Here is a 6,061-nt window from a genome sequence, read left to right on the forward strand (position 1 = left end):
CTCTCCAATGACCATGGGCCATATTGGCAGTTGGGTGGGGCCATCCCCTGTCAATTAACTGATGTTACCGTATCAGGTGAAGCATTTTCCTTTGCCTTTATGGTTTGAATTCAAACTGTGCAGGCAAAGGAAGAGAGCTTTGTTTATCAGCAGTGCCTGCAAACCCTTCTTTGGGCAGGGAGCAGTGGCTGTACCTGCCTTGCACCTGATGATATCAGGTGTAGGGCAGGTGGGCATGGCTTTGGGAAAACAGCCTCAAATTAGGTCTGTGGATCAGAGGTTCCTCACCACTGGGCTACAACCCCCAGCATCCCTGATCATGGATGCTGATGCTGGTTGAGGCTGATGGGAGTCTAGCAACATCTGTAGGGCCACGGGTTCCCCATCCCAGTTCTGGAGGGTGCCTTGCCTTCGGCATGGCAAAGAGAAGCAAATGGAAAAGGGCTCAGTTTTGTTTGGATGCCAAAAAGGTTGTTAAGTGGTGTGCAGGGAGAGGGGAGGTTGCTCAGAGGGACAGAACTGACATTGTCGTGAATCTATCACAGAGTGGGATTTAGATGGGCTCGCAGTGATGGATGTGCGAGTGAGAATCCCTGTTTTATGGCAAATGGGATTTCAAGGAAGGGCCAAAGCCCAGTGGTAGAACAACTGCTTTGCACAGTGAAGGTCCCAGATTCAGCTGGCCCTAGCCAAGCAGGACTTCCTGACAGTGACTCCTACAGAGACCAGCTGCATGGCGTTCCCCCCCTAGGAACTCCCTAGCGCAGGTGTGTCTGTATTGAAGGAGGGAGGAAGATGGCGGCTGTAACAACTTCTCCTTCATGAACCCTCCGGATTACAAACCTTTTATAGCCTTTTATAGCCTTTTACAGCCGTCTTTATAGCTGTTTTTATTAGACTTTTAAATCATTTTACCTCTGTTAAAAGTTTTGATCGTTTTACTTCTATGGTTGGCCAATATACGTATTAACAAGGATATTCAAACCTTCTGCTGATTAGTAACGCCGCCTTGAAGATTGGGTTATGCTGAGCAGTGGAGGAGGAGTAGCAGAGGAGTTGCGTCCATAAAAGATAAGTTCTCTTTTATCTCCGTTTACCTCTACTTTGAACCTCCGTAGTCAGTGAGACAGCAACAAATGGGTCATGGCAAGCGACCAAGATCTGCTGAGAAAGGTTGTTCACCTCCAAGAGTAAAGCAGTCAAAGCTTGAATCTCCCCCACCATCTACTAATAATAACAGCAAAACGGAGCAAGTAATTGTTTCTGCGGTCGAAACATACAACCGCTTCTGGCCTCTGTATGATCAAGGAGAGTCGGAAAAGCTAGCTGATCCAGTGGGGGATGGAAGCCATAGGGAAGCCCTCCTCCCTGACACCTTAATTACCCCTCTGTCACTGAAACGGGAAACATTAGGGCAAACTGCCCATGAATTAGTACCTGATCAAATACAACTGGTAATCAGGACTTTAAGCTTCATTTTCAAGGAATTGGAGGGGATTTCTTTGTCATTGAACAAACTTTCACGGGCCCTTCTGGCTCATCTACCTTCCTCAACTGAGCTATCTAATTTGCATCAATCTCCTGTGCAGCTTGTAAGTGCCTTAAAGAGACAACTTGATCAGAAATCTCTCCTTAAGGGCCTAAGATGCAGGCTGCCACTGCTCCAAAGGAATAAGCAATCTTTGATTTTTCAACCTAACAAAATATGTTTATCCCGTGACGCCCCCAGTCTTAGGTGGAATAACCTGAGGATGGCTAAAGGGTACCTACGTGATTTGTTAAATATTCCTTTTTTCCAGATAGATCTTATATCTGTAGCACCCCTAAATGCCACACTCTGGCCAAGGAAATTTATGCTCTCCTTCCAGTCTGCAAGGATCCCACATCTTCTTGCAAGACAAAAAGATCGGCTGGCACCCTGGGAGATTGTAACAACAAGAGTCTTTAAGGACACGAGTGTTAAACCTCTTTTTGCCAACATCTTAACTGGCAATGAACGCTCGTTTCCTTCTTCTGTTCCTATAATAACGGGAAAAACACCTAGCCGGGTATCCCCTGTTCCACCTGCGACCCCAAGTGCCCATCTAGTTACGTTGAGGAATGATCCAATTGCAAGCGGAGATTGGAATATCCCTGAAGAGAGAAATCTTATCTCCTCTTATGGAAAACTCCCTTCAGAAGAACAGCAGGCTATTCTCGATAGATTGGATCTACTCAGACAAAGACTTCTATCGCAAGGGGACCCCGTTATACCGATGAGAGAGGAGAGCAGGCGCTCCACGTCCCACATGGTGTCTCCATCAAATGCCCTGATAATTTCTCAACCTGTTACCTTATTACCCCCTACTGATCTGAATCAGCAGTCACCTGTTGACCAACAGCACCATTCTACCGTGGAGGAAGTCGATAAACTCAATACTCCCGTCTTAGACCTTATGCCCAATCAAAAAATGGAAGTTGATGACTCCTTTGCCTCAATGCCTGAGCTAGAATCTACCCTGCCTGAAGATCACCAGGAAATGACTATGCATGCACCATCCTCACGTTCATGTCCTTTAATACGTCTGCGTGATAATTCCTCTTCATCTGCGCAGCAACTACAAGTGATGGCTGGAACACCTCTTAGCGCTACCCTGGTTAAGACTGATAATTCTGACGGTTCTACTAGTGTAGCCCATCAAAGACTTGTTACTACTCACCTCAATGAACAGCATCCGACCTCACCAACTTTGCCTAATTCTTCCTTCCCGGCAAAGCCCTTCCTGCCTGTTAATGTTACCAAATCATCCATACAATTAACACAGAAGAAGACCTTATCCGTACAAACTAAATCGCCTTCTCTACTATTTCTGTTCATAGTAATTGTTTTTGATTTGCATCTATGCATATAAATTAGCATGTACAGGTTTCGTGCAAATCTGTGTCCTCTTTTGCCTTTGTTTCATTGGTGCATTTTCTTGTTTTTGGTGATGCATAGGTAAGTCAACTTATGGCCCCAAACAGACCCTGCACCAGGGGGAGGGAACCTCCAGTCTGCAGGTCTTATCAGGCCCACCAAACTTCCAGATCCGGCCATTTTATCCACACCACGCTCACTTGCCCTACAACTGATGTCATATCTGACTTCTGGTGTGATGCAGGTAATGACCTGGTTCAGCCAAAAGGGGATTGCAGGGATCAGCTGATTGGGGGTGCCAGCAAAGACCTGAGTAAAGCTCTCCAAAGACCCCCACTAAGAGCTGATTGTCAGGTCATGTGGAGTGCTTTCCAACAGGCTTCACTAGACTGGAGAGGTTACTAGGTTGCTGAAGGCAACCTACTCACAGACATTACAGTGGTGAGTAACCTGCTTGTCTGCGTGTGATATATGTGTATATATATAAAGGTTATCACTCATTTGTACTTCCTAGAGCAAGGAGCTGCCACATCCACCTCCTTGACAAATGAAGCTGCCCAACAGGTCTGTTAGTTAATATATACAGCTGCTCATCATCAACGGCCTCTTTTTGGACTTGTCATAAGAAGGCAGTCACTGTGTCAACAGCTGCCTGTCTCTGTTAAAAGATGTACCTGCCCTTCAACTCACTTGGAAGAATTTTTCCAGCACTAAGAAAATTTCAGAGGGCACAGTCAGTTCACAGACCCTTTCCGCTTTCAGGTTCTACACCGTGAGAATGTGGTGGAAATTCATTTTACCACTTTTGCTTTGTCTGAACACTATCATTATGCGTCATGTGCGCTCATTTCCCCTTTCTTGCACTTTGCCTGGCAAACAGCTAACTTTTTTTCTAAGGTCCAGAGAATAAGGAACTATGGCAGCCACAGAATTGGATAGCAATTCTCCTTTTCTGTCTGGAGGACCCTAATATTGATTTCAGATGGGAATATTGAGAAAGTGGTGTGGCCAAATGTCACAAAATGGCTGCCTGGCCGGTGGGGAGGGAGAGGACATGGCCCAGCACTGAAGAGCTAAAGCAAAAAATGTCTTTGTTTTCTCCATCCCCGGCCTAGACAGACTTGTAGAAAAGCAGCCATCAAGAGCATAATAAGGCCCTTACGTACTGTCAGCATCGCCCTTGAGCCAGTGTCACCAACTGGACTCATCCACTTCTGCCCCGACTAGGCTAGGCGAGCTGGGTAGCACTTCCAGAGACCACCTTCTGCACAGGAACAGGTCAAAGTGCTGTGGACTCCGGATTGTGAGCACCGGATTCACTCCAACAAGAAGACAGTCGTCGCACAGCAGAGTACAGCAGAGCATAAACGACTCGGAGAGCAGCTCTGTAGAATATCTTCTTTTATTCTATCTACAACTATAATACACAATTATGTACAGAGCTAAATGAGGTCTAAGCGAAAATGCTGAACTGCACTGTCTGCAGCTGCTCTTAGCAGCAACCTTATCTATACACACGATCTCTAACACTCAGTCTCTCTCTCTCCGACACACTGACTGACTGACTGACTGACTGATGTTAGGCTGGAGCGGAATAAGTAGAGAGCAGAACACCGCCCTCCTCTCTGGAAAATCACCAGACTCATCAGCAGATTCTTGGACATGGGATCAATGGCCCGTAAGAGCATAATAAGACCCTTACGTACTTCTGGATCAATGGCCCGACTCGTCCACCACCCTGTTCACACAGTGGCCTAGCACAGACCTTTTTGCAAAGCAATGTTCCCTGATCTAATGCATATTTGCATGTTAATGAATATATGCATTTTATACAATAATTACCTATTACAACTTGTGCAACTGGAAAATATAAGGAAGCTCCAATATGCAAATCAGATTCCTTTTCTCACAGGGATGCATCTTAAGTTCTCTTGCAATGCTGATTCAATACCAGTCTCCACTATTAGGTTGCGGCAGATTACATTTGTCTGAAACAGTGGTTCTCAAAGTGGACGTTACTGCCCCCTGGATGGGGGGTGGGATTAGTAAGGGGAGGCACTAAGAGGCAAGAGTGTGGCAGGGGGTGCTGAAAAGCACGCACCAGAGGGTCAGGTTGATCAGTTTTGTTGAATCAACTGAACTACAGTCATACCTCAGGTTGCGAACGCTGCAGGTTACATCTTTTCAGGTTGCGTCCCGTGGTGACCCGGAAGTACCAGAAAGGGTTACTTCCAGGTTTCGCTGCTCTGTGGTTTAACCCACAGTGCCACCTGTGTATCTAATGTGTCCTAAGAATAGTGAGTGATAGCCCAACATTAGCCACGCTTCGATCCATTGAAATCCGTGGAATAGCAAACTGCTATTCTGAATGTTCTTTAGAGGGGCACAGAGGATGAGTTTATGGAACCAGAGGGGAGGGTGTAGCCTGAAAAAGTTTGGGAACCACTGTCCTAAAAGTTCTACCTCAGGGGTGAGGAAGGTTTGGCTCTCCAGAGGCTGGTGTTGGACTCCAGACCCCATCAGCCCCAGACACTGTGGCCAGTGGTCAGGGACAAAGGGAGCTGTAGCCCAGCAGCCTCTGGTAAGCCACAGGCTCCTCACCCCTTCTCCATATATGTAACAGATAGACCTTTCCTCAGTCATATGCAGGGCAGACCCAGCCTGTTAGGCCCACTTGTCGTCCTGTATGAATTGGGGGTGGGCCCTAGTACACTCTTCTTTGGGTGCAGTGGGAAGCCATTGCTTGTAGTGACGGGGAAAGCTGTGCATTTGGAAAAGCATTATGGATCTTCTCATCAAGGAAACCTTGAGAAGCTCCCAGTGACCCCCAGGCCACATTCACACCATACATTTAAAGCACCATCATACCACTTTAACAGCCATGGCTTCCCTCAAAGAATCCTGGGAACTGTAGTTTGGTAAGGGTGCCGAGAGTGGAGTTAGCCTGAGATTTCCCTGCCCTGCTCTGGGTTGTGTTCAGTAAAAAATATTGCCTGCTGGCACTCCTGGCAGCTTTATCACCACCACTGTCAGGCTTATGAAATATATATTGGCACCAGCAGCAGAAAAGGTGAGCCGGGGTGAGTTTCGTTCTGTATGAAGACTGTCACATACACACCCTGAGCCTCTCCTCCATTTCAAGCTGAAAGTTCTTAACAATGTTTG

The 6,061-nt window shown here is 46.7% G+C and overlaps 1 protein-coding gene and 1 long non-coding RNA gene across 4 annotated transcripts in view; one reads left to right on the forward strand and one right to left on the reverse strand.

Moving 5' to 3' along the window:
- MYOM3 (myomesin 3) overlaps positions 1-6,061 on the reverse strand; it is a 146,046-nt gene that overhangs the window by 76,320 nt on the left and 63,665 nt on the right. The window lies entirely within an intron of this gene.
- LOC310767977 overlaps positions 1-6,061 on the forward strand; it is a 51,978-nt gene that overhangs the window by 38,920 nt on the left and 6,997 nt on the right. The window lies entirely within an intron of this gene.

Source organism: Podarcis filfolensis (assembly GCF_964270895.1).
Source record: "Podarcis filfolensis genome assembly, chromosome: 8".
Lineage (NCBI taxonomy): Eukaryota > Metazoa > Chordata > Lepidosauria > Squamata > Lacertidae > Podarcis > Podarcis filfolensis.